Here is a 23,500-nt window from a genome sequence, read left to right as displayed (position 1 = left end):
AGCCGCTAACCAAACGAACGCATTATTAACGAAAAAGGCTGGCCAATGAAAGCTTTGTTATTCCGGGGCCCACTTCACTAAACTCTTCGTGTGCGAGGGATGAGTGCCACTGGCAGGCCACATTCGGTAATAACCCAACTTGACGATTGGCTGGAATCTGTTCCTATGCGAGTAGTTACACCGCAGGAACTCTTTTTGTGAATGCGGACATTGGATTCCGGTTATTAGGTAGCAGAATCTGGAAGAGTGGAGCAAAGTACTTTCGCGCGACGTGAATAACGTGCAAACTTAGGAAAGCTACGCATTTGACACGGACGGGTGCTGTAGCCGCTGTGGCACGCCGTGGCATCATCGTCGAATTTAGTGTCTCAACGACGGTCAACGAAGCCCACCTGCCGTGCGAAAGGCGCCTCAAGGGCCTCGGTAAGGGTCGATTTTACGCTCGAGCCTAACGCCGTACCGTCCGCCTGCCGCACGCGTGCGGTCGTGCGAAAAACTGCGCATGTGCCACAATGGTGCACAAATTACGGTTTACACTGGGCCCGTACATGCAATGTAAATCGAAATTTGTGCACTCGTATGCGACGTCTGCAGTTTTTCGCATGACCGGGAGGCGGGCTGTCCAGCGTGCGGCTCGACCATAGATCGGCCTTAAGCGGCGCGATCATTATCGTTCGCTGTTTGTCCGTGTTTTGGACGATGAATGAGATAGCGACAAGCAGTCGCAAACCCTTACAAAAACGCGCTTGTTTGTGCCAGAAACTCTGGAGTTATCGTTCAAGGAAGCCGGCCCAAGGCCTGTATACTCAAGAAGCAGCTCGTACGCCAGCGCGAGTCCTGAAAACAAATGCCTACCAATCGCGACAGCGAACATATCTTTAGCGAAGACGGGCAGCCAGTGATGTATGTATACATCGATGAAAGAAAAGCTTTGAAACTTAGGCCCCAGGTGGGGAGTGTAATGTTTGTCCAGATTAAAAAAAAATTAAATTATGTGGTTTTACGTGCCAACACCATTTTCTGATTATGATGCACGCCGTAGTGGGGCACTCCGGAAATTTCGACCACCTGGGGTTCTTTAACGTGCATTGTCCAGATTTTATTCGGCCTTTCTAACTCTTGCTTGTCCAGTCAGCTATTTTTTTCACCGCTGAAAGTTGATACGTATGAGGCAGGGTGATACGATAGATGCAACTTGGGGATCAGTCAGAGGTGTTGGTAGCACGTGCCTACCGCCACTACATATTCCTTATATATGAACTAAGGCACCATGAGTGACAAAAGTTACTCAAAAATACCCATTAACACGTAAAGATGAAAACGACTGAAATGGTGGATGATGTTATCCCACACCTAAGCGCCGGATTGAAAAAAAAAAACGAATAAGTCACAGCTCGAGATCACATGCATACTCAGTACAAAGTAAAAATGAATGAAATGAAATAAAAATAAATAAAAACAAATGCGAATGAAAGCCCCTCGGCAGCCGTTGGTGCCTCTCCTCCTCGACCTCTCCTTTCGCTCGTGCGTCTCAGTCTTGGCGGAGCTCGAAATACTCTGCCGGGAAAAGTCCAGAGGAGGTTTGGAACGCTGGATGCCGTACGTATACGCACTGCAGTGACGGCATTTGACGGAGGTTGCAGGAATTTCTGACTGTGGTTGTGGCAGCATCTCTCTCGTCAACGTCGCTGCTCTAATTGGTTTACATTTCTATATTACCCTAAAGAGAGACAGGCGTTTGTTTCCTTATACGTAAGCCGCTCCCTTCTCCGCGGCACATCTAAAAATTACTTAATCGCCTCTCTCAAACTGTTGCGCGAGTGTCAGAATCTGTTCACGAAACGTTGGATAGCGTTCCAGAGCGCGTGCTCCAAATAGCTGAGTGAGATGCGGCCACCACGCGGCAAGCGCGAGGTCTGCGAACAATGGGCGCTGCCGCACACCATCAATTTTGTTGCGTGAGCAAGTGGCCAAAGGCGAGAGCAGATGCGTCGATGAGCGAGAAGAAGACTCCGCAGCGGTGGGTGTGTTTGTTGCCACCTACTGCTGCTGCTGCGCGCCCGGGGCATCCTGCTCAACACGGGCGGCAGCAAAATTTTCAAAGCCAAAAAATAGACTCAGCATAAAAAAATCGTTATCCATTCCACTCTGTGGATGACGGCACCGCCGCGCCGAGGAGCCGGAAGAAACTCGACACACGGGACGTTTCGACGGGACCACCACCACGGCACAGCGGAAGGAAAGGGAAGTAGATGCGCAAGCGCTTGGAACTGCGACAAAGAGGGGGCGGTGCGAACGCACACATGGCTGACTCGGGTCAAAGTGCAGTATCTCTTCTTATCAGCTTAATATCTGATACGGGTTTTATTTGGACCGAAGATGCGAAGTTTATTTTTGCAAGTTGCCGGAGTTCTTGATACCTGCTTCACCTCCGCCGTAGTCGGCCCGGTATCGCACCCTCCCCGGGATCGGCCCACGGTTTTTGCCCACGCAGAACAAGAACGCACGGTACCTTAGCCATAAACATGCTTCACTGTAAGAATTTGGCGGATCCTACGCACTGTGGATTTCGAGGTAATTTAAGCTTTGTATGCTGCTTGTTTTGATTAACGTGGCAGAAGTGCTAAACGTTAATTGAATTATGGGGCTGTGTGTAATTCAATTAATTTTACAATTATCCGTATACATTGTATGCACACATTCGCGGTCTGCATCACGTTTCCCTGCGTAGCGAAGAGGCTTCTGTGCCGCGCGACGCTTCTGTCGGGCCTGGGTGTCCCCGACATTGAACGCATGCTTTGGAGCCATTTTGTTGGGGTGTGTTTACGTGCTCCTTCTGCACACGTGGCCAGCACGCTGTTGAGACGCCAGCTCCAAGCGCTCTCTTCAGGCTATGGACGATTGTAATGTTTACACTATCACAGTGCATCACGCGACCTCCACAGCTTAGCAACTGCATATTTGTCGCATAGAAAAGCAAGCACAGCACGTGCCGTACGCGAGAACTAGGAAACGCTACCGCGGTGGCGCCGTCCTTTGTGGATAGAGGGATGATTGGATGGATGGATGCTATGAGCGTCCCCTTTAGAACGGGGCGATGGGTTGCGCCACCAAGCCCTTGCCTAATGTACTGCCTAATGTCCTACTTATGTTAAAGGAGAAAAAAAGAAAAGAGAAAAAATCTACGGTGAATTCCTATAACCGAAGTTTCTGAGCCCCTATTTTGAACTTTGTTATTGTACGCCTCTCTTGTTTGTCGTTTCCCTACTTCCACCAATCTTTCGATCGCCTCTTACTAATCTCAATTGCGGACAAGTTAATTTACTTTCCCTCTGCTCTCGCTGAACCCAAGGACTTCAACGAGGCCAGTGGTGCCTAAATCTACCGCTGGCCAGATATCTTCATATTCTAATAAAACATTCTCCATCGTTTCTTTATCGTTACCGCAGCAAGCACATGCTTCTTCTTTTTTTATATCTCGCTTTATATATGCGTGTTCTAAAGCATCCTGACCTCGCTTCGAAAAGTAATGAGCTTTCCTTTGAGTTATCATAAATTGTTTCTTCCCAGATTTCGTTTTTTCCTCTTAAGTAGTTACTCCTGGCAGGTTTCTTTTCTATTGCCGCCACCCAAGAGATTACTTCAGCCTCTCCAACTTTCCGCTTGACATTCTTTGTTGCTCTGTTGCTCACCCTACAGGCAACACACTTGCTGGTAAGCTTCCTAGTTCTTTTTTCCTCCACTGTCAATCAGTTATTTTCCTGTATAAATACCTGAACACACTCCCAGCCTATTTACTTTCTTCCATATTCCTCAGTCATTGTTCATAATCAATTTTACTGTGAGCTTCCCTCACTTCAAACCTTGTCCAGCCCATATCATCCTGCAGAGCTTCATTCTAGTCTTCCCATGAGCGTCCAATGCGAGGCGTCCCATTTACCTCTGGTTGCCATCGAATCTTGATTGTACCCCTGATTTCAAGCAAACATAACAGCAGACTGCGAAAGAAGGTTTCCGAGGTTAACGGGGAGATCGAACAGCACTGCAAGAACCTGTGCAAACAACAATGGGAGGAGCTCTGCGAATCCGTCGAGGGTCAGCTCAGATCACGCAAGAGCTGGGGTCTTCTCAAACACCTTCTCGATGACGGCAGCACCAGATCCAGCCAGAGACGATCCCTCGCGCGAGCGATCCACCTCGCTACGGACTCTACCACGGACGAGTTGATTGTCGACAGGCTCATAAACAAGTACCTGCCAGTCGCGGATAGCTCTGCCCCTACCCAGTTCCCGGACTACGCAGGGTGGGCGGTGCGGGTATTGGACCAGGACTTTACTGCGGCCGAGATCCGAGATGTCCTCTTCTCCCTCAACGTAAAATCTGCCCCTGGCACGGATGGCGTCACTAACAGGATGCTCAGGAATCTCGATGATGAGTCGATCGATTTCCTCGCTGAAATAATAATGAAGTCTGGCGCAGTGGACAGGTCCCCACACGATGGAAGACGGCCTGCACTGTACTCCTCCCCAAACCCGGTAATGCACCAGGCATCGACAATCTCAGACCAATTTCCCTGACGTCCGGTGTCAGTAAGGTCGCAGAACATGCCCTGCTCAACTGGCTCAAAGTGCACATCGAGACCAATGACATGTACACCCACAATATGATTGGTTTCAGAGCCGGCCTCTCGACACAGGACGCCATAAAGCTGATAAAGCATGAGATCATCGACCGGAGCACGGGAGATACTAGAGCCATCCATGGATTAGACCTGCAGAAGGCCTTCGACAATATCTCACACGAATGCATTCACCAGTCAATTGCCGGCCTCGGGCTCGGGAAGAGGGCCTACGACTTCGTCCGATCCTTCCTTAGCCAAAGAACTGCCAAGCTCAAGATCGAAGGATACCTCTCGCAAGAGATCACCCTCGGTTCACGCGGCACGCCTCAGGGCTCAGTCATCTCGCCAACATTATTCAATATCGCAATGATCGGGCCTTCCAAGGAGCTCGCGAAGATTCAAGGAATCAACCATACCATCTACGCAGATGACATCACCATCTGGTGCGTCGGTGGGAGTGACGGCCAAGTTGAGGCCGCCATGCAGAGCGCCATCGATGCGACCGTGCGCTTACTCCGTCCCACTGGGCTCAGATGTTCTCCATCCAAATCTGAACTACTTCTCTACAAGAAAAGACCCAGAGGCGGCGGCCATTGTGATTGGAAACCGGCGTCAGAAAGCTAAATACTGCTTTTCACTGGTGACGGGTCCCCGGTGCCCAGAGTAGACTCGCTCCGAATATTGGGGATGTATATCGAGTCTAACGGAGCCAATGGAACCGCACTCAGAAAGATCACCGCCAAGATGGAGAGTGCTCTCGGTCTCATCCGGAGGATCGCCAACAGGCACCGGGGAATCAAGGAAGACAATCTGATCCGCATTATACATGTTATTGTTCTCTGCCACCTTTCGTACTCGGCGGCCATGCATAATTGGCATGCTGCAGAGAGGAACAAGCTGAATTCTCTCATCAGAAAGGTCTTTAACCTTGCCCTCGGCTTACCTGTCAGCACCCATACCGAAAACTTGCTCAATCTCGGAGTCCACAACACGCTCGAAGAAATAATCGAGGTACAAGAGCGGTCACAGCTGCTCAGGCTATCTAGCACCCCGGCGGGCCGCAAGGTACTCGACGAGATGGGCCTCAACCCTGTCGACCAGTGCCCCGACGCCATCCGGATTCCCAGCGACATCACGTCTCAACTGCACATCTCGCCCATTCCCCGCAATATGCACCCTGCAAACAACGTCGGCAGACGTCGGGCCAGGGGTACAGCTCTATTCGAGCATGTCCGCAACAACCACATTGGGCCAAGCTTCGTGGATGCCGCGGCATATGTCCATCAAGAGGCATTCGCCTTCTCCATCGTCGACTCCAATTCCAGGCTCACTTGCTGCGCTACGGTACGCACTTCGAGGCCCGTGGTAGCCGAACAGGTTGCAATCGCGCTGGCTGTGCTCGATGGTCGCAGAGAGGCAGTATATAGCGATTCAAAGGCAGCCGTTAAGGCCTACCAAACCGGGATAGTTTCCCTTCAGGCACTCCGCATTCTCCAAAGCGCCAAAAGTGTATTTCAGCCTTCTATCACTTGGTTTCCCGCTCACTTGCGGTCGACTGAGGGCTCTCCTTCTAAGCCTAACGAGGGTGCGGACGAGCCCGCGCGAGGACTCACTGACCGCGCCGCCTCCGCAGTCCCCCTGCCCCGCGAGGAACCCTTGCTCACGTTCCATGAGGTTACAGCACACTACTACCTGTCAAGACGGGCATTCCCCGTCCCGCACCCCGCCTTATGCAGGGGGCGGGCGGTGACCCTTCGACATTTACAAGCCCGTGCATATCCTAACCTTGCGGTTCTCCATGCAATATACCCTGAAAGGTATCCCAGTGCGGACTGCCCTGCCCGTGGACTAACGGCAACATTGGACCATGTGTTGTGGGTGTGCGAATCCATCGGCTCCTCCTTCCGCAAGGATAGGTGGGCTTCGCTGTTATGCAGCCCCGAACTCAACGACCAAACCCTGGCCGTCCAGAGTGCCCGCGATCGGGCCGTCAAGCTCAGCTTGGCGGTCCCTACGTGGGACTAGCCGGGTGGCGCGGAGTCTCCGCTGCGCCTTCTCTGGACCTATTAAAGTTATTTCACTCACTCACTCCCCCGGAGCGCCTTGTACCTATTGTATCCCCATAGCGCTCTGTGTTTCATTATGGCCGCATTTGTCTTCCTGTTTACTGTTATGGTTTTTTCATGTATTTCTATATATCTATTGCCTTCGTTTATCCATATATCAAGATATTTATATTCTTTTACGTGAAGTATCTTGTAGCCCTGTATTGACACTGTCTGTTGACTGTTTTCATTGAAAATCATAATGCCTGATTTTTAACGCTAAATTTCAGACCTAAATTCTCGCCTTCCTGTCCACAGATATTAGCCAGACGTTTCATATTACTTTGCTTGTTAGCTAGCAACACATTGTCATCCGCATAAAACCAACCTGGAAGCTGCTGCCCTACTGCTGTACCCGCCTGTTTGCATTAGAGATTGCACCCGATAACACTCCCTTCTAGCGCCCTTTCCATCCTCACCAAGTGCTACATAAACAGCAGTGGGGATAAAGGGCACCCCTAGCGAGCGCCGTCTTGTGGTGTTGCAAGAAACCCAGCGGCGCGCGCGAACGATACCTAAAGGCCTAGTGTTCCTGTATGTGCTTATAAAAGGACACTACAAACACCAGCAGTGAGTGCCAACTGCTGGTGTTGCAAGAAACCCAGTGACGAGCGCGGGCAAGACCGCCGCAGCAGCAGCAGCAGCAGCACACGGAAAGTTGGGAGAAGAGGCAACGAAAGCTCGGCTTTAAAATAATACGCACAACTTAACGATTGGACACCATCTGCTCCTATGCGAGTTGTTACAGTGCAATAACTATTTTTACAGCGGAGCTGTAAATGAATAGGGTATCACTGAATTTTCTTGTCCACACAGAAACTATTATCATCAATGGCTCATATCCCCGCCTTCTTCGAAAGCGCTGCCGTTCGACGCCTTGGCTTCCAGTTCTTTTCTTTTTTGCCTTTCTCTGTGCGGGTTTGGTACACCAATCTGGTTCCTGTTTTCAATCTTTTCCAATTTAAGCTTCAATCAGTTTTATTTGCAGGGATACAACAGAGGCCGCAGTGATGTCCAGGAACTATCCTTGGCAGGCACGTTCCGCCTGGACATCATCTCTCAAACATGATAAATTATCATTGGAAACCTTTCTCCGCAGCGGCATTAGCAGCATTCCCGTCGCGCTAGTGCCCTCGGGTAATGGCTCAATCCGATTAAATAACCCCAAAGTAATACAGGAACAACTTCATGCTGCGACTCCTCACTACCAGAATATCAGCGATGTCCGGCGTACTGGTCGCGGTGGCATAGTGTGCAGGTCGCTAGACCAGGCTTGCGTAGCCGATCTACTGAAGTGCTTGTCACTTGCCTCTGTCCCGGTGAGTTCGTTTATACCGCCACATCTTGAATGCACCAAGGGACTCGTGCGCGGAGTTGACTCTCAAATAACCCCATCTGAAACCCTGCAGAAACTATCCATGGCCGGAGATGTAGCAATTCACCGCTGTAATCGCATTGTGGATAATATAAGGGCCCCCACTGAATCGGTTATAGCTACGTTTGCTGGTCCATCTTACCCACCAGAAATCAAAGCATGGCCTCCTGTCTTTAGGGTTGAACCCCTCGCTTCACGTCCCCTACAATGGCGAAATTGCTGGAGATTCGCACATAGCGCAGGTGGATGCAAATCTGGATTGTGCTATTGCATATGTGGAGAGGGCCACACTATATACCGACTGCATTGCCCAAAATGAGAAGTATCGCCTCGGTGAAGGCGCACACACAGTGGACTATGCAGACTGTCCAGTTCGTGTGCTAGAAACACAAGTGGTAGAAGTTATTGACAAGAGGAGGCGCTCTAGGAGCCACGCTATGGCGATTGTCAAGGAGAGGTGACACGGATACGCTGGAATTACTGCACGTCAACCTTCATTCAAGGATACGACCTTTGCGCAGACAGTTGAAGCCGCAGTGGGAAAGGTAATGACAAAAGCGATGAATCGATTAGTCGCCAGCCGATCAGAATGCTTATACCAGCTAATAAGTACTCAGCTGGCTAACCTGGTAAATATCACTCCATCACACCCTCCTGTAGCCTCGAACCTACCAACTCCTACAGAAGTAAACTACATCAACAAACGCAGCTTGCTTCCCTCAGATGACAGCCGTGAGACCCCTAAATCTTCAAGGAGCTCGGACTAAACTCACTCGTTGGACTTGCATCTCACTACTGACGTTGAACTCAATGCTCGAGCTCAAGAACGTTTCCCATTAAACCGTGCTTCTTCTTTGTCGCCCCAGAATAAGAACAAAAAGTCTCCGCCTAATAAGACCTTCAAGTAGGGTGCTTTGGAGAAGGTTGTTGCTAGCGCAATACTATCTCAACCTAGGTTCCTTAAAAGTATTAGAGTGCAACTGTCGTTCCATTTTTGCAGCTTCCGCAGACTTGTCGTGTCTCACTGTTCAATTAGATCCTGAAATAACCATTTTACAAGAAACTTGGCTAGCCCTAGATAAACATTTTCGTCTCAGAAACTGTCGCCCTTTTCGTTTAGATCGGTCTACACAAGGTGGTGGATTACTTATATTAGTTTCATCCAGAATTTGCCACAAAGCAAAGATAGTACTGAAACTTCTGTCCTCAGAATTCGAAATTCTGGTAATAGCCTTAAATCTACCTTTATGTCGATCATTTTTCATCGCCAATATATACTATCCTTCAGGGGTGCACGACACACGGCCTCTGGATAGTGTAATTTCTATTAGCGGAAATTATGTCATATGTGTGGGTTTTTCAACTCCACTCATCTCGTATGGATCTTAAAAAGAGATCCGTGCGGTACTAGACTGTGACATTGGTCTCAGGACAATAATGTCTTGTGTAAAAATTCAGGTCATCCTACTTTTCTTAGAGGTTTAGCTACTTCTGCTCTAGACTTGACTTTCTCAGGTTCAGGTCTTTGCGTATCCTGTTGGTTGACTGTTGGCTATGCCACAAATAATGACCACTTTCCGGTGATTTTTGAAATTGTATGCCCGGTAACATTCTTAGTGGCTCATGCGCGAACATACATAAATTACAGTAAGTTCCAAAGTAATTTGCGATCATCATTGGCTGCCCTATCTGAAGCGAATTCTAAACAAAAAGCATTAAGCATTTGTTCACTCTTAGAGGACTCCCGTAGAAAAGCTGAATTTGAGGTTCACTTAAAGATAAATCCTCTCCGTGCTGGTGGAATGATGATTGCTCGTGGGATTATAGAAGAAGAAAGGCCGCCTGGAAGAAATGGTTACATAACCCATGCCCGAAAAATTGGTCAGACTATAAATTTGGTGCAGCTACATGTAAACGTAGCGCATCAAAAGCAAAAAATGAATACGGCATGTAGCATTTTGATTTTTCTTGCCAAACCCAATAAGAAACGCGTGCTATTCGGCTTTCTTAGGTACAAGAAAATAATTCTGTTCCCGGTAAACGTCGAAACTAGAGTTTTGACCCCACATGACATGATAGAGTCATTGGAAATTCTAGCTAAAGAGCTGGAGCATCGCTTTTCTTCTAACGTTCGTCCCCTTACACTGATTTCATATATTGATGATGATTTTAAGGAGATATCTGTGGATTAATTGTCAAATGTGTTACAGGAAATTCCGACTGCGGCTCCAGGCCCTGATGGAGTCACCTCGGCCATGTTAAAAGTTTTATATAAAGAGTCGCCAGACGATCTACTAAACATCATAAATTATTCAGTCAGAGGAGCTTGGACTCCACCAGAATGGAAGATTGCAATAATTATACCGTTACCAAAAAAAAAACAGGAGAGGGTTATACCATAGACAACATTAGACCACTCGCCCTTACATCAAATTTTGTAAAGTTGATAGAGAGAGCCTTACATGTTCGCGTTATGAATATTATTAATACAAGAATGCTTCTTTGTCCATGTCGAATTGGATTCATGCCGGGGTGCTTAATATGGCAGGCGCATATATTGACCTGGAAAGTCGTATACAACGTGCACGGCGCCAAGGTCAGTATGTGGCATTGGTTACGCTTGATACCACCAAGGCATACGATAGCGTCGAACACGAGATATTCCTAAGCCGGCTGCGAGAACTTAAGTTCCCCAAATATTTGCAAGCTTGGATTACGCAGTTTTTAAGTGGCAGATAATTTTATTGCTTCCAGAACGGCTTTTCATCGAGTACATATATAGTCCGGCAAAAGGAGTTGCACAGGACTCAGTGCATTCTCCGATTTTGTTTATTATTTTACTGAGCTCCTTTCCATCCCAAGAGGACGTATACACTTATGTGTATGCGGGTGACATTGCATTCTTCTCATCGGCAAAGGATATTCAAACACTTTACGAAAACCTGCAACGATATTTATCTGTTCTAGAGGCTTGACTAAATTCCGTTCATCTGGCTCTAAACGTGAACAAGTAAGTGCTCATTCCTCGTATTTCCTCTGAAGGACCGTGTGCATATATCTATGTCGTACCAGCTCGGATTCATTCCACAAGTAGATGCTGTTAAGTATATTGGTGTTATATACGACAGCTCTCTTTCATGGCTAGCGCGCATAGATTATATTGCAGCTAAGGGCGTTCGAGCGGTGGGTTTGTTACGTAGACTGAGCAACAGTCGGATGAGGGATGCGCAGGGTCACCTTGTTACCGATCTACCCTATGTATGTGCACCCTCTCCTGAAATTCGGCTATGTACTATACTCTGGGGCGCCTGCCTATAAGCTTCGCCCCATTGTTTTTCTAGAAAAGCAGGCATTAAGGCTATCTTTAGGGCTGTCTAAATTTGTAGCAAATACTATTTTGTACCCAGAAGCAAGAAATCCTTCTCTTGTAACTCGGTTTCCTGTGCTTACAGTACAAACATATTTTAGGGCGTACTAATCCCCAATAAGACGTTGCCAAGCAGTGTTCATTTCTCAGCCTAGTATGTTTTTCGATGTACATTAGTCTCGATTCCACACTCCTCAAGTTAATTTTGTACGAACTCTTCTCGATCCGTTGAACATTAAGGTCAGAGAGGTAAAGCCCCTTCGTGACGGGGAAATTCTTATAACATACCATTTGACGATATTTTCCCAAGCAACACAAAACACCTACCTTACCGAATGTTAGGTGCTATTTTACAGGATTATTTAATAAAATCACAAACAAATGTTGTCACAGCGACTGATGCCACGCAGAACAAAAGAAAATGTGGTATTTATATATTCAGCCTTGCTCTCGATTGGTCATTTTCCCTGCGGCTTCCAGACTTTGTACCAATATTTCTTGCAGAATTTTTAGCAGTAGTACTGGCCTTTCGTAGATTAAGCCCAACAATAGATTATGTAGTCAGTGTTACCTATTCTTTGTCCTTGTGTACTTCTTGATCTGAAGTGAAGGGGCTAAAAAGACGATGGACGAAGAAGGTGTGTGTGTATGTTCCTTCTTCGTCCATCGTCTTTTTAGCGCCTTCACTTCAGATCATGCTTAACCAACACGCCCAACTATCCATCCTAATGTGTACTTCACTCACAGCAACTAATGAATCTCTGGTTCTGCCGAATGTTTAAATCCTTAGTATCTCAACACTTGATCAATATCCCTTTATTCTGGCTGCCGAGGCATTAGGCCTAGTTCTAAATGAAACGGCTGTTTCATTGCCGAAAGCGTCACTAGGTGGCCCAGCCATTCAAGTTCTCCCTACATCAGCCTTGGTCATAGCTGCAAGAGCTCGGAGGCAAATGGTGATGCGAGAATTCTCTGTAGTATATATAACAAATTCTACGGATTTTAAACACTTAATGTACTACTAGAAAAACACCCTTTGCCTGTCTAGAAAAAGTCAAGCAGTAATTAGTAGGCTTCGCTGTCGCATACCTTTTTTAATTCTTTTATTTATACAGGGCTGGTCTGGCACCCTCACCGATTTGTCATGTGTGTACGGAAGATGAAACGATAGAACATTTTAAAAATTTTTGTCGACCATTTATTAGCTTAAGAAAACGAACCCTGGCAACACCACTCCGCCTTCTTGGATTAGATTTAACTATTCAAAGTATACTTTCTTTGTGTGCCTCTACACTTGGGTACAGCGACGGGAAAGTTAGCGCTACCATCCTAGATTTTCATTTAGGATCAATGAGATATAAACCCTGAGTACAAACATTTTTCGCCTCCTTTTCTTTCACCAAAATTGATTTGTTTTTACTTTATTGTCATGATACATATTTCAGTTTCATAAAATCATGCAGGCCCTACACTCTGCACGCCAGCTGCACGCCATACCGCACGCCAGGCGCATGCGTGCGATCGTGAGAAAAATTGCGCATGTCGCACAATGGTGCACAAATTTCGGTTTACACTGGGCGCGTACATGCACCGTAAATCAAAATTGGGGCACCAGTGTGTGACACGTACAGGTGCCCCCAGAATAATTCGGAACGTCGGACACGCTGCTGCTCGTCGGCGGAGCGCGCCGGCGGATAAATACAGGCAAGGTCTGCGCATGCGCAGTCTCCCTAGCGAGCAAGTTTCGCTCCCTAGTGTTTCTAGATTGGCATTGGCTTGCTCCAAAAAGGTAGCGCTAGGTGCCCTTTAGCATTGTGCAGGGGAGGCTGGGCGAATGAATGTCTGTAGCGCAGCATGCACCATAATCTATAAATAAAGGCTTGTGGACGCCGTGCAGCGTATTCCCGCCATGGTCTGCATCCCGTGTGGGAGATAATAGCAATGCTTTGCGTGATTACGTGCTAGTGAGGCGGCTTGGCTACAACGACCTCGCTGCGCTATTTTTTCAACCGTGTTAGCCTGTCCTGCGAAGTATTAGTTCTTAATAAATTATCTCCCGCTCCGTGGTACTAATGGCTTCGTAAAACGAGGACAATTTCCACTTATACATGACCCCTCTTAAAGGTTGTGTCTGCGATAGTGGCAATAAAAGAGTTTACAAAATGAAATAACGCGGCACGTTCCTCAAGGCCAGTCTCATGCACAGGAGGCCACCTCATTCCTTTTCCTCGTGGGAGGCCGCTCTTCGGGCCACTTGCTCGCATGACCAGCTCTGGCTGGTGGACCGTGCTTGCCTAGAGATGTCCGCCAGGGGGCTCCCGGACGTCTAGGGGCCCAACCACATTTAAATAGATCCAGTAAAGTTTTATCCATCCATCCATCCATTCGAAGGGCACTTTAATGAACTCTTCACGACTCCAGTCATTTATTGGCGCACCACATTACGTGGTTCGCATATATTGTGCGCCAATCAATCACGGAAACTGGATCATTGGAAGCGAGTATTCTTACGTATTGATCGCGTGTCGGCGTTTGTTGGTGTAGATATTCATTTTCATACTCATTTTCTTTTGCTCAGAGGGGATATACAATGATAATCAAGGGTAGGCTGTGTGAGCTGAATGAAAAAATATAATAAGGAGAACATAGTAAATATAAATAACAGGAAGAACACTGGGTTCATTTTCTCCACAGAAAACAAAAAGAATCGAAACGTAACTTTGTTTCGTCTAAAGCGCTTGTCATGTTCTGCTATCAACATCTCGCGATGTCGACGCGAAGCGCAGCTTGTAGGCAGCGTGGAATTGACTCGCAGAGCGCATCTACGAAGTCCCTCCTCTCACCAAAGCCCTTCCACTCGCGCGTTATGGCGAGCCAGAGCTCGTCGGCACTTGCCCCTCCAAGATTCAGCTTGGATAAACTTTCCTTCATCGTGCCCCACACGTTCATAACATTGAAGTCTGCACCTTTCGGAGGCAAGTAAAGAACGCGAACACCACATTTTTAAGAAGTTTTTCCACAGCTCTGGCCATGTGCACCGGCTCAGGTCTTGGTGGAACAAGTAGCAGCCATCTTTAAATGGCCCGTCGAGAGCGTATGGCAATAGGTGGAAGTCCTGAATTTCGCTGTAAACTTCAACTGTGAACAATGGGGACAGCCGGATTATCGAACCGAGGCCCTCTTTGCTAATTGCTCCCCAAACGTTGAGGGCAGAGTGGCCGCTGTTGTAGATCTCGGAAACATACTCAGGCTCATATCTACACGAAAAGGAGGCAATGGATAATGGTCTTTTCAGATGAAAGACCTCTTGCGCGTCTGAAGAATTTGCGCTTAAAAGGTCAGAATGAAAAGGAAAATACCTGCAGTTGTATGGTCTCCATACCCGGCGCTCTTAATCCCATCTAGATGAAAATGTCGATTCATCTGAGAATATGACTTCCTTCCATTCTTCACAGTCGTCCAGCGCTCATATGCCCTGCCAAACTCAAGGCGCCGGCGTTTTTGGCACTCCGTAATGTGTGGCTTTTGTGCCGCGACAAATCCACGAAGACCAGCCTCTCGCATGAGCCTTCTAATTGTTTCCTCACTGGCTTGCAGGTTGAGGGCTGTCTTGATCTGGCGGGTGCTCTAAAAAGGATCGGCAACGGCTGCAGCAACAATCAGAAGGTCGGACTCTTGCAACATGCATCGGTGTCGTCCCGATCGTGCTGCATCTTTGAGTCGGCCATCTTCATCCCTGTATGCTTGGATTATTCGGTTGACCGCACTTATAGACTTTCCTGTGAGGCGGCATATCTCACGTTGAGGTATATCTTGTGAACTGAGCTTAATATTTCTCCGCACATTCATCGGCACTTTTTTCGGCATGTTGCCTCGATTGTAATAGGGCGGAATTCGCGTAACTGTCATTGTTTAAATATGTTCGTATCTCTTTATCAATCGAGCCGCCGATATCATCACGGTTGCATCAGACGCAAACGCCGCCCTTTCCCAGCGCTAGTCACGGTCAGCTACCATAAATATTTTGAGCAAATGATAAATACGGCCCACATGAAAAATGAAAAACAAAGGCGCCCAAGCACCCGACCATGCAGACACGAGCGCTTATGCTCCAACGCGAGTGCATGCGCAGACACAGCTTGTCACGGACACCATCGGCCCAGCCCCCTTGACAAAACGTTAAGGGGCACCTAGGGCTACCGTTTTGAAGCAACGCAACCCAAACTAGATGCACTAGGGAGCCAACCCTGCTCGCTAGGGAGACCGCGCACGCGCAGACCATGGTACTACTTTTTCCACGGGCGCGCTCCGTCGGCGAGCGGCCGCGTCTGTTGCGTTCCGAATTATTCTGAGAGCGCCTGTACAGTTTTACAGCGAAGCTGTTTAGGCGGACCCTGTGCCGTCGTTGTCGGACCGCTGAAAAGGGGCCACGTGACCTAGCGGGAGAGGAAAAGAAGAGCTCAACAGGGGGAAAGGTGCTGGAGTGACCCCATTTCCCCCTGTGAAAATTCTATTTATACGAGAACTCATACGGTTGTCACACGGTGCATTTCGGATGATCGAGCCAGATCAGCATCCAATTTATCGACGATTGATTCTACCTTGCCTCGAAAGAAACAAATGTTATGCTGGCGGTTTGCGGGCAACGAACAGCGCCCAGCGACTGAAACGCGATACTAGGAGCGCGTGCCTGCCAGCACGTCTTGCGCCAGCAAGAAGCGCCGGCAGCCACGTCAATCGTCAAACAAATCCAACAAATCGTCAAAGCGATTGCAGCGCCCGTATCTCCAGTGGTAGACGTTGCGCCCAAAATAGGGAGCTTTGTATTAGTGGTTCCGCACATTAGATCCCAGTTACAACTGCGGGAAGACCACGAGTAGCGCGTACTCCTGCGGAAGCTGCTTACTGCGAGTGTCAGCGAGAGTTGGCTCGTGAACGGGCTCGTCGTCGTAGGGCCGACCCCCATCTGCGCGCCAGAGATTCCTAATGCCAGATGACAGGGATGCCGCAAAAACAAAAAAGAAAGAAAGGCACTCCTAAAGCATGCTTACCACGCGAAGAACGCAAAAGCGAAAATGAGCTGGTAAGAATAATGAAAAAAAAAGATTCACAATATAGACTACTTGCGAAGTTATACTTGCATGTTGTAACACTCGGTGTAACTAACACAGCTTCGCTGTTCGACCATCTTCACGGAATGGAAGGGGCGGTGATTTTTTTTTTTTTTTTTTTTTTTGCACGACCGCACGCGCAATGGCGGGCGGTACGGGGTGCGGCTCGACCGTAAATCGTTCGCTATGCGTCCGGCTTTCGGACGATGTCTAAAATTAGCGATAACAAGTCGCAAACCCTTACGTAAACGCTTCCGTTTCTGCCAGAAACTGACAAATTATCGTTCGAGGAAGCTGGCCCAAGGCCTGCATACTCAAGAAGCAACTCGTACGCTATCGCGTGTTCTAAAAAGGAATGCCTACCAACAGCCACAGCGAACATATCTTTAGCGAAAGCGGCCAGTCAGCGATGTACGTCTACGAACGAAAAGCTTTGAGGCGTAGGCCCCATGTGATATGTGTTGTTTGTCCAGACTTCATTCCTAGTCTTGCTTGTCCAGTCAGTTCTTTTTTTTTTTCCGCCGCTGAAAGATGATACTTATAAGGCAAAAAAAAAAGACATATAAGGCAGGGTGATACGATATATGTAGCTTGGACATCAAATAGAGAGGTTGGAAGCACGTGCCTTCAGGCACTATATTTTACTAATGTAGGGACTAACGCATCATGAGTGACAAAAGTTACTCAGAAATACTAACTAGCACATAAAGATGAAAACGCGTCTCAAATGGATGATGAAGTGACGTCCCACTTAATCACCAGATTTAAAAAAAAAGCGAACTAAGGTAACCTTCGAGCACATGCATACACAGTACAAAGTAAAAATAAATTAAATGAAATAAAAATAAACAAAAAGTTCGGCAGGTGTTACATCCTTGTAACCCAAGAAGGCGAAAGCATGCTGCACATTTGCTAATACACAAAGTTATACAACCGGGTCTAGACTTCTTACAAGGCATAGCGAGCCGCATTGGGAAGTACACGTGTGGCACTAAAGCGCAGCGGCACGCGTTTGTTCCGCAGTGGCGTACTTGCGCGGCCGTCCTTTACGAGCCGCAGTTGCGTTCACGCGCCTAAACCACCGCCGCTCCAAATGAGACCCTGACGTGGGTGCGCAGAGCGCGCATGCCCGCTTTTGTGCGCAACAACACCTGGCGCGACAACAATTACTAAACTTAAAATTCGGCAGACGCTTAATACTGCTTGTGTGTGGGAATTCGAAAGCATTATACCGTTTCTAGACCTCGGAACGTCATCAACGTGCTCATTTTATACACTCATGACGTGGCGCCACCTCCTCCGCGCCGTCACGTGCGCCGCCCAATGACGCACGCGCAAGTCAGCGAGATGGCTGCGACGTGAGGTGTGCAATCAGGCTCGCACTAGGCACACTTCAAGGAAGCAACAGCCGTTGAGCTGCCGTGACTTAATGGAAGCGTGCTCGTCTCGCTCCCCCCCCCCCCCCCGAAGGTCCCGGATCGATTCCCGCCGAGACCAAAATGTACTGAACCTTCGTTTCAAAGCAACTAATTTACTTTGTTTACGGGGATCTCCCTGAGAAATGTTTCGCCCAATCCGCGCAATTTCTTAAACGTTTTTACTCTTTCAGACGTCGGCCATTTTTCGTCACGGCGCAGTTTCGCCAAGGTCACCGCCAACATACACACCTAAGGCTTTCGCCTTAAAGGGCCCCTCACCACGTCTGGCCATTTTGAGCTGACAAGCGCCGATACATTGCGCGATAACAATTGTGTCTGCAAAGTATTAGATCTGAAATTTCAATCCGAACGCCGTTTCCCTCTTTTCCAAGCCGGACGGTGACGTAATCGTGCGCCTGCGCCTACTTAATCGTGTCCGCAGGGTGACGTTGCTCGTGGTGACACGTGACTTCGAGAATTATACAATACAACATCTGTTATCTGTGCGATCTGTTGCTTCAGTTGACGAATTGAAGTTTAGAGAAATAATAAAACACCCAAATGGAATGTCTGCGTTTTTTTTTATTCGCACCGAAGCAAGAGAGATGTACTTCCGCTTCGACTGCTTGTTCCCACGGTCGTGCGGTCAAGTGCGCAGGTACCGAAACTATGCCCTTTTCTACCGTGTTCCAGCGCGTGATCGTGCTCTGCGATCCGCTTGTTCTGCCTCAGTATTCGTGTAGCACTGAATTATACCGCTAGTCATAATTCCTTGTGAGCAGCGCGCAAAATCGTGCGCGGCGCGAACGAGACAACAGCTCGCGCGCGACGCCGTCGGCGGAAGTGCGTACGCCGAAAAAAGAAAACACGAGGAGCAAAGAAATAAAAAAAGAAAGAAAGAAAAGAAGGCGGTGCCTGTGGCGTATGCCTCAGCGTATGCCTGTGGCGTATGCGATCCTCGAGGTCCGGTATGGGAGAACGCAGGTAAGGAATTTCGCTTACGTAGGCTAGACGGGGCGAGTGGAGAGAGCGTCTTGCTTGGCAGTGGAGCCCGCCTGCTGAAATCAGGGGTTCGCGGCACTGAAATATTAATGAGCCGATTTCAAGAATTTTTGCGGCAGAACGCTCCTTAGAGGACACGTAACAACGTCCAGCGTATAACCAAAATTTGCTATGGGGCCTGGTGAAGGGCCCTTTAAAAAAACAAACGCGAATGAAAGCCCCTCGGCAGCCGTTGCTCCCTCTCCTCCTCGCCCTCTCCTTTCGCTCGTGCGTCTCTGAGTCTTGGCTGAGATCGAAATGCTCTGCCGGGAAATGTCCAGAGGAGGTTTGGAATGCTGCGTGCCGTAAGTATCCGCACTGCAGTGACGGCATTTGACGGTGGTTGCAGGAATTTCTGACTGTCGTTGTGGCAGCATCTCTCTCGTCAACGTCGCTGCTCTAATTGGTTTACATTTCGATATTACCCTAAAGACAGACAGGCGTTTGTTTCCTTATACGTAAGCCGCTCCCTTCTCCGCGGCACATCTAAAAATCACTTAATCGCCTCTCTCAAACTGTTGCGCGAGTGTCAGAATCTGTTCACGAAACGTTGGATAGCGTTCCAGAGCGCGTGCTCCAAATAGCTGAGCGAGATGCGGCCACCACGCGGCAAGCGCGAGGTCTGCGAACAATGGGCGGTGCCGCACACCATCAATTTTGTTGCGTGAGCAAGTGGCCAAAGGCGAGAGCAGATGCGTCGATGAGCGAGAAGAAGACTCCGCAGCGGTGGGTGTTGCCACCTACTGCTGCTGCTGCGCGCCCGTGTCATCCTGCTCAACACGGGCGGCAGCAAAATTTTCAAAGCCAAAAAATAGACTCAGCATAAAAAAATCGTTATCCATTCCACTCTGTGGATGCGAATGAGCAGCGAAGCTGTTTAGCACACAACACAGAGGTGACACAGAATTTTCAACAAAGGGGTACGAACTCGTTTGCCGTGATTTTTCTCTACATTGGCGTGGACGACGGCGCCGCCGCCCCGAGAAGCCGGAGGAAACTAGACGCACGGGACGTTTCGACGGGACCTGGAATAGGGGCGTCGACCCTGTGCAGATGGGAAGAAGACCGTGAAGACGGCCGACCACATCTGCGACCGCTAATTTCTAACCAATTTGAGCAAATAAAGTTTTTCCTCCTCCTCGACGGGACCGCCACCACGGCAGAGCGGAAGGAAATGGAAGTAGATACGCAAGCGCTTGGAACGACGAGAAAGAGAGGGCTGTGCGAACGCACACATGGCTGACGCGGGTCAACGTGTATATAGTGTCTCTTCTTATTAGCTTAATGTCTCATACGGGTTTTATTTGAACGAAAGATGCTAAGTTTATTTTTGCAAGTTGGCGGAGTTCTTGAAGCCTGCTTCACCTCCGCCGCGGGTCGGCCCGGTATTGCACCCTCTCCGGGATGAGCGTACATGCAGAACAAAAATGCACGGTACCGGCCGTAAGCATGCTTCACTCTAAGAATTTGGCAGATCCCACGCACTGTGGGAATCGAGGTAAACTTAGCTTAGTATGCTGTTTGCTTTGATTGACGTGGCAGAAGTGTTAAGCCTTAATTGAGTTATGGGGCTGTACGTAATAAAGTTTATAATTGTACGCACACATTGTATACACACACTCTCGATCTGCACCACGTTTCCATACGTAGCGAACAGGCTTCTGTTCCGCGCGACGCTTCTTTCGGGCCAGGGTGTGCTCGACCCTGAATGCACGCTATGGCGCCATTTTGCTGGCGCGTGTTTACCTGCTCCTTCTGCACACGTGGCCACTAACGCTGTTGAGACGCCAGCTCCAAGCGCTCTCTTCAGGCTATGGACGATTGTAATGTTTACACTATCACAGCGCAGCACGCGACCTCCACAGCCCAGCACCTGCATTTTTGTCGCATAGGAAAGAAAGCACAGCTCTTGCCGTACGCGGAAGCTACGAAACGCTGCCGTGGCGGTGGCGGCCCGGATGGATGGCTGGATGGACGGATGCTCTGAGCGTCCCCTTTGGAACGGGGCAGTGTGTTGCTGCACCAAGCTCTTGTTATTATATTGCCTAATGTCCTTCCTACCTATGTTAAAAAAAGATAAAAAGGAAAAAAGAAAAAATCCACGATGAATTCCCATAACGAAACTTTCTGAACCCCTATTGTGAACTTTGCTTATGAATGCGTCCGTTGTTGGTCGTACTCCTACTGTTCGTACACCAATTTTCCAATCACCGCGTACCAATATCTACTGCGGACATGTTTACTTTCGCCCTGTTTTCGCTGAACCCAAGAGCTTCAAGGAGGCCAGAGATTCCAAAATCGACGGCTGGGCAGATACCTTCATAGTCTTATAAAGAATACTGCATCGCTTCCCTAGCTTTATACCGCAGCAAGCAAATGCTTCTACTTCCTACTTATATCTCGCTTTGTAAATGCGTGTTCTAAGCCATCCTGATATCGATTCGAAAAGCAATGAGCTTCCCTTTGAGCTATCATAAATTGTTCCTATCCTGATTTCGTTTTTTCCTCTCAAGTGGTTACTCATGGCTGGTTTCTTTTCCATTTCCGCCACCCATGAGATTATCTCAGCCTATCTGACTTTCTGCTTGATGTACTTTGTTGCCATGTTATTCACCATACAGGTTGCATACTTGCTGGTAAGCTTCCTCGCTATTTTCCTTCACTGTGAATCAATGTTCTTCCTGTACAAATACGTGAAAACTCTCCCAACCATTTACTTTATTCCATGTTCATCAATCGCTCCGCATAATCAATTTTACTGTGAGCTTCTATCACTTCAAAGCTTGGCCAGTTCATATCTCCTTGCACAGCTTTATTTGTAGTCTTCCCGTGCGCGCCCAATGCGAGGCGTCCTACTGACGTTTCCCTTACTAAAATGAGTTTAGACTCTCTATAAAAAGTCTATAGACTTTTTATAGACGACCTTGCCTTTCTAGAGATTTGGTATTTTGTTGATACAAAGTCTACAGAATGTCTATAGACGAAAGTCGATAAGGTTTCTATTTCGTTTTGTCTACTCGCATTCTATACACGATCAATGTAAGGAAGTCGATAAGATGTTTGTTTCTTTTTGTCTACTTCCCCTGTATAGACTACATATAGATGAACGTCACTACAGCCTGTATTTATTTTTTGTCTACTCCCAGTTTAAGGATTGTCTATAGGCAAAAGTTGATAAGCTTTCTATACCTTTTTGTCTACTCCCATTCTATAGTCGATCTATAGTAGAAAGTCTATATGATGCTTGTTTCTTTTTGTCTGCTTCCGCCCTATAGATTACCTGCAGACGAAATTCGATGCCGTCTCCATTTATCACCGCCGATGAAGGCCATAGGGTGGGACGTCACCAAAGGTCATGTTAAGTTGAGCGAACAGCCCGTATACTGATTGTGGTAAGGCGTAAGATGAACTAGAGAACAGCCGATACTGTAAACTTGGTTAAAACACGTTGGCGGGCTAGTTGGTTAGAATCCACGATAGAATGTAGAGTTAGTGAGCTAGTGATAGAGTTCTGTCGCGCTTATACACTCTATCATCAATACTGTAAAAGTATTATTGCTTCAGGTTTACATGCAGTCTATAGATTGACTATGGACAATAGTCGTTAACCAAGCGCAGGTACCGGTGGATAATACGGAGCTATGTTAGATATAAGCCACTGAAGTTGTATACTGCTGAGATTGCTTTAGAGCCTATTTGTAGACTTTAGTATACACATAGTGTATACCTCCACATTTGTTGACCACATGATATGATCTACGTAGTCGCTCTCGGCCATACCAAGACAGTCTTCACAGTTGTCATAGCATCACTTTTGCGGCAGTAGAATAAAGAAAACAAAACGCCGATCCAATCGTGATAATAGATGTTATGAACGCCAACTTTAGCTACAATTGGATTCCAAATAGACATCAAGCTATGAGCCTAGAGACTCGTAATGTTTGTAGCTCAACAGAAAATGCACTAACATGTATGCGGGTATCCTATTTCGCGGTAGGCTGAAAGATATGCTAGAAAATATACTCATCGTCGTTGGCGATAATGCAAGCGCCTGACGAGCCCTGTAACGGCTTTTACAAACAGCGCATTCATACATGTGAGCGTTCCAGTTCCATACGATAGCCCACAGTGTTTGTAATACAACGTGCCAACGCATTTCCTTCATTCATAAAAAAAAAACTGAAAATTGGAAAACAAAACAACCCGAAACAAAACAACTCTCTCTCTCCGCGCGCATGGCGCGCAGAGAGAGAGAGAGACAGACAAAACAAAATGTAAAAGGAAAACGCGGACTTCTCGGAGCGCGCTCAGCATCGCCGCCCTGAGCGTCCGCGCATGCGCAATGGCATTAACGGCGGTGCAAGGCGGTGCGCCATCTTTCCGCGTCAATTTCAATTCTCACTGATTGCGCCAGGCACGTAAACGCTTGTTACAGTGCGGTGTGCTGTGTCTGCCTGTACCT

At 47.9% G+C, this 23,500-nt stretch overlaps 1 protein-coding gene, 1 non-coding gene and 1 pseudogene across 2 annotated transcripts in view; 2 read left to right on the top strand and 1 right to left on the bottom strand.

Annotated features, from left to right (window-relative positions):
- Positions 1-23,500, bottom strand: part of LOC142579661 (cytochrome P450 4V2-like) — a 175,604-nt gene that overhangs the window by 64,850 nt on the left and 87,254 nt on the right. The gene's annotated exons all lie outside the window — the stretch shown is intronic.
- Positions 2,304-2,482, top strand: LOC142567909 (U2 spliceosomal RNA; annotated as a pseudogene).
- On the top strand, positions 20,274-20,456 carry LOC142568036 (U2 spliceosomal RNA). The gene has a single exon (XR_012825353.1). It is a non-coding gene; the product is annotated as a U2 spliceosomal RNA (small nuclear RNA).

This window comes from Dermacentor variabilis, chromosome 1 (genome assembly GCF_050947875.1).
Source record: "Dermacentor variabilis isolate Ectoservices chromosome 1, ASM5094787v1, whole genome shotgun sequence".
Lineage (NCBI taxonomy): Eukaryota > Metazoa > Arthropoda > Arachnida > Ixodida > Ixodidae > Dermacentor > Dermacentor variabilis.
The sequence above is the reverse complement of the archived record's forward strand: the minus strand, read 5'-3'. Positions and strand labels throughout refer to the sequence as shown.